The sequence below is a fragment of the Chaetura pelagica genome, unplaced genomic scaffold (genome assembly GCF_000747805.2).
Source record: "Chaetura pelagica isolate M959 unplaced genomic scaffold, ChaPel_1.0 scaffold199, whole genome shotgun sequence".
Lineage (NCBI taxonomy): Eukaryota > Metazoa > Chordata > Aves > Apodiformes > Apodidae > Chaetura > Chaetura pelagica.
Genome location: NW_009970714.1, coordinates 2,420,740 through 2,431,946, shown reverse-complemented (window position 1 = coordinate 2,431,946; position 11,207 = coordinate 2,420,740).

The window sequence follows — 11,207 nt, the reverse complement described above, 5'->3', positions numbered from 1 at the left end:
CTTCAGTGTATTTTCCTCAGTCTGGTCCATGTACTGTAATAACTAAGTCAACTGGAAAAAATATTGAAGAAAAGACTGAGAAAAAACAGAGTGTAGGGGCAGCTGGAGCCAGCAAAGAAGGCACACTGAGAGCTATAAAGAAGCTTTGTGCAGCAGTTTCTCTCAACTTCAGGATATTTAGTTCCACAGGAGTTGGAGAAGATGGGTAATAAGCTGGCCTTTATTTTAAGGGATATCCCTTGTAGTCTCAGCTGCATAAAGATCAGTCTTGGGGTATGTGGAAACAGTGCTAACAGTATCTCTCTTTCAGTTCCTCTTGCTGCTCACTCCATTGAATGGCCTTGGTCCAGCTAGAGAGGGAAAAAGCCTCCTACCCCCAAACGCTCATCAGTCTGAAGGAAAAGAGGTGATGAAAAGAGGCTGCGAGTGATGAAGTGAAGTAATAATTTATAGAAAGACACATGACCACAGCACTCAGGTGCCTGCTCAGGAACAGGGCCCAGTACTGCTAATCCTGAATGTGAGGAATATGTGGCTGTGCTTCCCCTGCCCCAAAGCACACACCACATGCTGCCCTGGGCAGGCGAGCCGAGCACGTCTCTTGGCTTTCTGCACATGAACTGCCCTGTGTGCAGGGTCAGGGAGCACCAGCTGGGCATGGGATGAGGCTGTTCCAAGATGCTGCCAGGAAGGTAGAGGGGTAGTCAAGGATGTGGTCATGCTCAGATGTAGCTGCAGCATCACTCAGGCAAGGACTGAGGGGAAAGGCTGGAGCAAAGGCAGCTTCAGAGTAAAGGGATCAGACCTTGCTGGGGCTCCTCCCAGCTGGTCTCACACAGCTCCTTTCCCAGCAGCCTGCTCCCAGGTTGCAGTGATGCTGCATCCGAGCTGGCCTGGAGCACCAACAACCAAACCCCCAGAGACAGGATGAGGTTTTGTAGAGGCTGCCAGAGCACCCAGGGTCTGGGTATGTAACTACTTCCAGAATTTGCCTTCAGAAGTGACTACTCCACACAAACTATGAGTCAAGACATCCAAATGGCTATCTGCAGCTCAGGAGTACACACATATTTGCAAATTGGTTTTGTATTGTTGTGAATCAATACATGTAATGCTGATTATGCATACATAGAAATTCAAATTGGCTTTGCATTATTGTGAATCAATACATTTCATGCTGAGTATGCATATATACAATCCCCAACTGGTTTTGTATTATTGTGGACTAATATACGTATTGCCGATTAGATGTCCAAGTTTTTACATTTTATAGCTGGTGGGGGAGAGCCAAGCTTTGAGGACAGACGGGAAGAAGAAGCAGTTTTATAGACATTGAGCAGAACGTCCCAGGGACAAATGTGTTAAACTGATCAGGAAAAAAAGTTTAAAATTTTACTTGGAAAGAAACTCAAACTAAAATTGCCTTGAAGGTATCACAAGGGAAGGCCACTCAGAGTGTTCTGTTGTGCTAGGCAAGCCAGAAAATGTTCACACTTCCCTTTAACCACAGTCACCTGCACACAATTAGCAAACATTTTTCTACCCTCATCATTTTTCTCCCAAGCCTATGCTTTTCTGTTCTACCTCCATTACAAAACTGGCTTCAAGTCATGTCTCAAGTCTGATGCGACAGAGATGAAGAGCAAAAAGGTGCCAGATTGCTGGTGGGGACTCTGGCTGATTGGGACATCACTGGTAGCTGGAATATGCTAAGACTAAGGGAGAGCAAAGGAGCCCAAGTTTTTCAGATGCAATTGGAAGGTTCCAGAGGACTTATCTCTGCTTTGAGAAACCTTTTGCAGATCTTCCAACTGGTTAAATGTAAAGTGACACTAAGTGAAATAAGCTACTTTATAATTCAGTTATAAGTATCTTCGAGAACCACATGACTGAATTATAAATTGTTTAATAAAATAAAAGTTCTTCTTGTTCTTGAAGGTTTTTCTTTTTAATGGCTACTTCAGACGTTCAGTTAAATGTATTGTGACCAATGTAATTATCATTTGCCTGTATCTCAAAATTGTCTAATCAAGCATTAGTGGGCTGAGTACTTAATATGCACAAATACAGGGATATTGAACTCTTTTCACATGGATTTCATCTTCCATTTCCACTCACCCTAAATGCAAAAAATGTGCAGACAAGGACCAGACATCAGAGTATAAGAGGTAAAACTAGCCTGGAATACGCACAGGCTCAAAAACAAAAAGTAAGGTTGGGCATAACTTTACTGCAGCAGGACAGGAGAGCAAATCAAGTAGAGGAAAAAAAAGAGAAAAACAAGCAACACTATCTACTTTTAGAACTGGAGTTTGCTCATGTAATGAAAGGGATTACATCATGTTTGTCTGCAGCAGTGAAGGGCTGAACTTGGTGACCTCAGATATCCCTTCCAGCTTCTTGGGCACACAGATATCATTTCACTGAGCACAAAAGAAACACCTGACCCCGCTTCCTTCTGCCACTGAACCAAACAATGCAGGCTGTCTATGGGCAGGAGAAGCAATTTATGCATTGACTGCTTTTTTAGAAAGGCACTCGAGAGTGTTATCCCTGCTCCTTAAGCTTTGGATTTAGGCAGAATTTAGGCACCTTAGTTCCAAAGGGAGCACTGCCTAACCATCAGCATTGCCTGATCCTTGAGGAGCCCTTCAGCTCAGCTTGAAAGCCTGGTTGACCTCCCACCTAAGCTCTTCTGCAGCCCGGATTTAGGCCAAAACCTACAAAAGAATTGGAAGATGACTAGAAGGGCATACTCAGAAATGCATGATGAAGATGAACTCTCTCTCCATCTTTTTCATAGCCAGCTAGGCTCAGGAAGCAGAGAATTGCACTGCAGGCTCTGCTCAGCCTAGTGCCACTGGTTGTTTCCTGAACAAAGAGTGGACCCAGCTCAGTTTGGCACCCAGCAGAAGAGGTTCCTCCAGACCCAAGAGCCACAAGTTCCTGTGGGCACCCCTGAGGCAAGGGCTGGAGCTTTGGGGAGAGGAAGGGAGTGAAAGCAAATGCAGCATTCAGCACTGGCTACATCCCAACAGCTCTGCCTTCACTGAGGAAACCAGATTGGCTTTTTTAATTGCTCTCTGCATATGAAGCCTAATGTCCAATCTAGGTGACCTGGCTTGTCCTGATGAAGTCAGTCCCATAATTTCAGCTTATGCAAGAACTAATGGGGACATAAATTAGATGGTCTTTTTTCCTGAGCTCAGTTCCTTAACCCAGCTTTGCTAGTATAAGGTGACTGTTGCAGTTAGCAGCACCGTGACTGACTGGGTACTAATAGCTTCAGGTTGTGCTGCCCAGATTTTACAAGTATTTAAAAATGCCACTGACCTTTCCAGTGCGTTGCTTTTCCCTGCAAACTGAAGGAACAGCATCCACCAACCTGGTGTACCAGGTATGTCTGTCAGCAGTGTTAATTCACCACAACTATTGTTTCCCCCCTTATGGGTGCCTTCTCTGCCTCTCCTCCAGAAAGCAACAGTCACACTGTTGCCCATGCCCTGGAGTAGCTGGTCTTCAGCAGAACAAAATGTCCCTTCTTTGTTATTTTGTGTCACTACTTTTGTATTGCCATTTTTGGGAAGAAAAGGGTGTATGAGCCGCCTGCAGAAATTCAATGTGGAACAAACAGGCTCCAGAGCCTCCCTTGGAGAGAGAGGCAAGATCCAGCCCAACAGCTCCTGCCCTGCACCCCAGCATCCCCCCAACTTCAGGCACTCCGGCTGCTCATGCAAGGTGGATTCAGAGGTGCTTGTTTAGGTCTTCTCCTGTTTCTTTTTCCACCCTGATTTTTAACTCTGTCAGCACAGGCAGGTGCAGACAGATGTGGGCTCACCCTGCCCGAACTCCGAGCCAAACGGACTCGTGCCAGCCCCTGTCTAGGAGCCACAGAGCTATATTAGCATGGCTCAGTGCCCAAGCTAATATGCCTGCTGAGAAGGCATGGGCAGAAGAAAGTGTGTCTGTCTGCACAGAGCCTAACAGGCCTGCCACAGAAAGCTGAGGACCTCTCTTGAGTGACAGACACATTTTTCTTAAATATGGATATAGGCATGAAAACAAAGGGCTCTGATCATTTCAGAAAAGGCCCTATTTTGAAACTGCCACGGACCAACCCAGCAGAGACTCTAGGAAGAGCGCAGCAAAAGCCACACTGGGGAGCTGGCCACCACCCTGCCTCTGCTCTGGCCCTCCCAGTCCAGATTGCCTGTGTTTACCTCCCCTTCCTTGAGGGAAATGGAGCATTATGTGCACATTCCTAATATAATTTTGGCCAGCAGCTATTGCTTGAAAGCTTTGTGGTGGTCTGACATTAAAAAATTATAAATCTGTTTAAAAGGTAACACTTTTCTAGAACACAGTCACACATTATATCCTATTTTGATAGAAAGAGAACTGTACCAGCATCCTTCAGCCCATATGTAGGGATGTCAAAGAAAAAGAATAAATTTCAAAATAAATTCCTGGCTGCTAATAAGAAGTTTACTATCTGATCCTTTGTATATCAATATGGTGAGTCAAGGCTGTTCCTGTTGCAATATATAAAAGCATTCAGTGCTTCTTTGTGCAAGAGCTATTTGGCTTACCATGCTAAGACATAACTTCCAATGTTTGTGACCAGGTGGGAAATCTCCAGAAGAAAAGTCCAGTGCAAATGTGCCCAGTTTTCTGAGAAAGATGAGGACAATAAGGAAAGGAGATAGTTCTCAATTTGGGCTTCTTTCAACTGAAAGTTTCTGACTGAATTTGTATTTGGCAATCAAAAGTCAGCTAAATCTTCTTCCCTATTCTAAAACTCCCATGAACTTCACACCCCCTAAAAATCTCTCTCTTCTCTATATATGGGTTTTTTTGTTCCTTTTCTCTCTAACCATGATAATCCAATAGCAGCATTTGGTGGAATGGGAATGACAGATGACTTATAAATCAAACTTCATGAAGGAGATTTTAGGTCCATTTGGAAAAGCAGTATGTTGTCCAGAGGTCTGGCGATGTCTGACAGATATTCAAAGTTTCAGTGATGTTTTCTTATCAGAGGGGCCTTTCTATTGTATTTTTTTTCCCCATACAAGCCTGTAGAGAAGTTAATATGAATGAAAATAAATCAAGAGTAGAAATTGCAGTTGCTGGATGTTTTTTTCCTGAATCTGAATGGGTCAGCATGGAAGAAGAAGCACCTGGAGCAAAACCAGTCACTACATCATTTTGACTCCAGAGGCTGCACATCCTTGGGAAAATCCATATTGAAGAGACTGCATTGTCCTGAGATGCTTGAAAAATTATTTGGGTTGTGGCATGCAACAAACATCTATTCATTAAAGTCTTGCAATTGTGACCCAGCCCTTCATCTTGCACAAGATCTATAAAAAAGGCTGAGTGACTATAAATGTGTCCCTTGAAGCAAATTATGGAAGACATTATAGGAAGACTGGTTTCTAGCCAGCTTTTCCAGCTTAATGAATTCCTTTCAAGGATGTGTGAAAGCTCCATTGAGACCAATGGTGAGTATCCTTGGACTCTAGGAAGATTTTATAAGGGGTCCTGACTATTGTTTTATTATTTTCAGAGAGTTAGAGAATAATTTTCAGTGTGAGAACAGACCAAACAGACCCAAGAAGAGTCAGCAACAGCCTTTTAGACAGGTTCAGTTTTATCATTATAACGATCAGAACGCAAATTATTACAATTTGTGTGCTGTCCATTCTGGAAGAGATAAAAAAAAGTATTTTTCTGCATCTTCCATATTAAAACTCCATTCATTTAATTAATGCACAGACCTGGACTTTCAGTGTGTTCCTAGAGACATCAGCTATATATATATATATATAAATGGAATGACAATACTGAGTCAAGGAAGACTTTGCTCAGATCAAATACCTATAGGTGCCTTATGCTCTACCTCTTGCAGCAAGAGGATTTCCATCTACAAATTTACTATGTTATCAACTGACTTCACACATTTTCTCTTTTTCCTTTAACAGAGAGAGATAATGATCTGTAGTGTTTCTCTAGAGAGAGAAACACTTCTCTAGAGAATGGTTTGCTCTTTCAGAAACCATTGCTTCAATCACTCCTGCCCAAGATGTTGGGATGAGCGGGGGAAGTGATGGAGAAAATTATGACCTATATGGATAGAACCTACTAAGGGAAATAAATGGGGAAAGGAGGGATGTTTCATCTGGGAAACAAAAGGAACAGGGCAATGGGTAAAGAAATAGAACAGTGGATATTAAGCAGACAGAAAGGGTGGGAGATGAATGAGTGGAATAAAAAAAAGGGAAAGGGAATGAAGTTTTAGCTGAAAGTTCATCACGAGTTCTTTATGAGTGTGTCTTCCCATCCAGTTGTACTAGAATATCCTGATATTTGGCTTCTCACTTAGGTACTAGAGCAAGTCACAAGGCACATGGAGCTAACAAAATACTAGATACACCAGCACAACTGTGTATAGTCTGCTGGACTTTGTCAGAATAAGTCCTGCAAATGCTGTTGGTACTCGTGGTAATGTGTTATGTGAATGCTATCAAAAGAGATAAACATACAAAACTAGGTGTTGTTACATGCAGCAGAAGTTATGCACACATACTAAAATACATGCCTTCACATACCAAACAACCACACAGGTCTGACTTTCAATGGGGTTGTCAGCTAGAGGAACTTTTGTCTTTATCAGTAAAGCTTCATATGTGATGTGTTTGTATAGAAGACATGCACATCTTGCTACTGTCTGCATATTCATGTGCAGCATCAGGGAACCAGTCTTTCAACCAATTTCAAAAGCTGAGCCATAGATTCTAAGCACTTCCCTGTTTCACTGTTTTGGTTGTGTTTTTTTTCTGGATTGCAGACAGAGGAAAATTAATTCCCCATGTAATTCCATTGAAATATAGTACATTAACTGAAGGACTGCATTTATTTAAGCCTGTACCAATATTTATGAGATGAATTTAGGCCCAGAATGTGTTGGCTGATGGCCCTTTATTGGGAGATGAACTGGATTGCTTTACTGGAAGGACTTCTTAGCCACTGGGAGTGACAGTGGAGAGTGAGGAGGAGGAAAGAAAAGGGCAGAACAGAGTCTTGAGACTACAATAGTTAATGCTTAGTGAGGCAGAAAAGGAGACAGACTCACAGGATGGCAATTCTAGCATTTCAATCCTTATGTTGTGGAGTTTCAAGTCAAACCAGTGGCTTGCACACAGCTGTATCTGCACAGAGCTGTACCACAGCTAGTTCATACATGTTCCATTATTTAAAAAACAATCACAACTACCAATAAATTGTCCTGTCAGAGCAACAGAAGTCTTGCCACAGAGTGCACTGGAAGAAGGAACAATACACATGGGACAATCTTTTAAACATTACTCATTTTACATTTTAGAACTACCCCTGACTTTGGTATCACAGCAGTAGAGGCCCACATAGCTGAGATAGTAATTAGAGATAACAGAGCTAGAAAGAAGCTGGAAAAGATTACAAAAAAAAGACAGGGAGCATGAAGAGAAAGTGCAGTTCCTCTTCACAGAAACCAGCACAAGACAGAAGTAGACCCCCTCAATGTTTTGCATATCCTAGGAGATGAATTTTCAATTTCCTTTTCTAAGCTATTGAGAAGGTCCTAAGGCTGAAGAATACACCTCTTGCAAGACACAGATTTTCCACAGTGCTTTAATATAGATATAAAAAATAGAAGTCCATAGCCTTAATTAAAGTGGGTCATGATGCACAAAAACACACATGCCTTTTGAAACACTCAGCAAAGTGACCAGGATTCAACAAGGGTTTATTCAGCTTTCTACAGGGGAAGCAGTTTACAAGCAATATGGCAGTCTCATGGAAATTATGACATGAAAATTATTACTTAATTCCAGGTCAAAATTAATAACAGTCAGTGTAAGATCAATTGAGCTTCTTCAGATCAGTTTCAAATACTAAGATATTGTGAAATTTTAGTTTTTCACATAAGTTTATATTTATTAAACATAAAATTCCTGTGTATTCTGTTTATTCATGTGGAAATTAGGTCTCAGAGACTTCCACCTCTTCTTTGCAATTGCACTTTGCCACAATTACCTGTATTTTTGTCACCTCCAGAATAAATTACACAATAATTTAGGGCAAAAAGAGAGGGACCTGTGGGACCACCAGTCTGTGGACTGCAGAGAATCTTTGACCTGTGTGCACATACAACACTCAGGCTCTACTGACTGCTTTTGATGCCTCTCAGTTCTAGATACAATTCATATTTTTAGTGATATACTGTTAAGCCATTGATAATTTGGAATTCCATTTAAATATTGTGCCTCCTTCAATTCTGAGTTGTTGCCATTAGGAGCTTGGTTTTCCAAAACCAACAGCTGAGTGGTTTTGGTCTGTACATCAAAACCTGCATTTAGGACATTTTGGGCTTCTTAATTCAACCCAACTGTATTCAATGTTATTGTATTCACATACTTGCATTTGCTTGGTGGGCTTGCCCCCTTGCTGGATTGGCAGGGGTGGGGTATTCCTAGTTGCTTGCTGGAGCTTTGTGAAAGACAGATCACCTTCCAAGGCTGGAAGTCAGAACATTCCTGGTTTTACAGGTATTAAGCACAGACGTGCCAGAGGACCAGGGAGTGCTGCAGAGCTTTCCCTCTGGTAGCACAAGCAAGCAGTGTGAGCCCTCCAGCATCAGGCAAGGTGGTTATGCCCTCCAGCCCTGTCAGACTGGGGCTGAATCCTTAGATGCTACAACAAAGTAAATAGGAAAACGTGCCTGTCTCAAGAGAATTATCACTGCTGGTATAATGACTACTGTGCTTCCCTGGAAAATGCAACATATTGTGGTACTTTGTTTAGGAACTGTTTTTTCAAGCCACTATTGCCAGCTCCAAATGTTCAAGAACTACAGTTTGACCCTCAAAATCATGTGCCTGTCTGTAAAATGATAAATGTGGAGCTCTTACTTTGCTTTCGGTTTTCTGAGCCGTTAGGGTGCACCTGGGTCACATTTGCAAGCTTTATACTCTAACCATTAGGACTAGTAACTGACTTTAAAGGAAGAGGAAAGCTGAGTTTCTAACCTCATTACACAACTCTACTAGCTGGAGTGTAAGTCAAACACAAAGCATCACAAGACTTGTGATAAAATCATGAGTGCTGACAACATCAATTTAGAGTAGGAGGTGGGATAGCAGGGGAAACACAGGGCAAATGGATTTACTTTTTATCTTAATGTTTTTACCAGCTGTCTACTTTTATCTTTAATCAGGAGGTTTCAGTGGCAGTTCTTTCTTCATGTGTCTGTGTGTGACGTTAAAAGGTCGCTTCTGCATTAATACCTGATGCCTTTTTCTAACTGCATCTTTCTCTCAGGGAAAGCATGAAAAGGTAGTGTACCAATGGTACACCTGGTGTTAATACCACAGCAAAGAGGAGTTACGGAAGCACGGGTCGTAAGTGCATGGCTCTAATGATATTGAGAGGGATTGCAATCCCCTGTTGTGTGTGTGAAGAACACAGGATGTTTCTCATGGCCATGATATTTACTGCCTGAGTGAAGAATATTGTATTGAGGATTTACCAGTAAAGTACAACAGTCTTTGTGAAATGGGTGCTAACAAGTCATTGCTGTATCTTTTATGCCTCAAAATTATCCCAATGAAGAATAACATGGAAACTTAAAAATCTACATATAGTTACACATCTCACTAGAATACATTAGCTGTAATTAAGCCAAGTAATTAATGGGTCACTATGATTACAGATCAACAGACTGGCCAGATCAAGAATTCGGGTCAGTCTTAAATAATGCCAAAGTGGCAGTGGTGACAAAGTGGCCAGCTGTCCTTCCACTACTAGAGTTAGTTTCCAAACTATGCTTTCATTGTTTAAAATCATCCAGTTAAAGGGAGTTGTCTATATTTGACCAATGCAAAGGGTTATTAGTAGGTTTCCTGATCACCCACCTGCTGTCATTAGTGTGATCTGTCACTGGTCAGAAAAAAAAAGGCCTGCACAGAGGCAGCTCCAGCACAATGAATGCTCCTGCTCTTATCATAATAATCCTGTGATTTAAAGTAGGAGTTAAGCCTGGTCCAAATGGCCAGTTTGCTTCAGCTGCTTTGTACAGCTCCAGTGGTACAAGCAGAGCATGCAAGTGCATTTCATGGTGACAAGCCAAATTTTTTTAAATGATGTAATGCTGATATTATATATCTTCTACTCATTAAACAGGCTTCAGTCCCATCTGGGTGGGACTGAGTTATTTAGTTCATGTTCACAGATGATTATGCTGCTAATTGGAAGAAGAGATGTAACCTCTGTGTGAACTGAGAGGAGGTGCTGAGGGTCTGCAACGTGGCTTTGTAACAACAGAAGTGACTTAGCCCAGCAGCGTCCCAGCAGGAGCAGGCCTGCTGCTCATGCTGCATCACTGTGCCTGGGCTCAGGGCTCAGGGAGAAGGCAGCAGGGCTGTCCAGGTCCTCAAAAAGGTGCGTTTTTGGCCACCCTTTCAGCCACAGTATGGGCACAGCTCACGAAAAGCTGCAACTCTGTGCTTTGATCTAGTATCAGCACAAGGAAAGGAGACGAAGGCAGAAGTTAATGCAGTGAAGGATTTCCCTTAAACCTTCCTCCTCTCCTCCCTGTATTGAAAGTGTATATTGAACCATGAGTATTTCCCGAAGAAATTATGTTAAACTGGAGTTATGTATCAAAATATTATAATTATCCCCCCCCAAAATATTACAAACTCAAATCAAGACAGGTATCTATGCTCAATCTTTCAGTACAGAAATGCAGATTTCAGGAATCCAAATGACCTCAAGTTTGCTCTGACATGATACATAACCATGTGTAACTCACAAGCATGGGGCAAGTTTACAGTTAATACAAAAACAATTTTAAAAGAAAAATTAATTACTAATATATTTCAATACATTCTTGCTCCACATACTGCTACAGGAACAGGGTTTGACCCTTTCATTCTCACGCAGGTGATTTGGTGTTCAGTTTAATTTGACAGATTCCATCTTTCTATAAAACTCTACAGAGAGGTCAAAGAAGGAAATGCATTGTCATCTCTGCCTGCTTTCTTGGGGGAGAATTGAGGTTAGCCTTCTGGATTTAAAATCTTACCACAGAGACAGAAAACAAGACTGGCTAACCACCATGACTTGACTCAAAGAATTAGCAACACTGACATCATGTAGGCATTCCT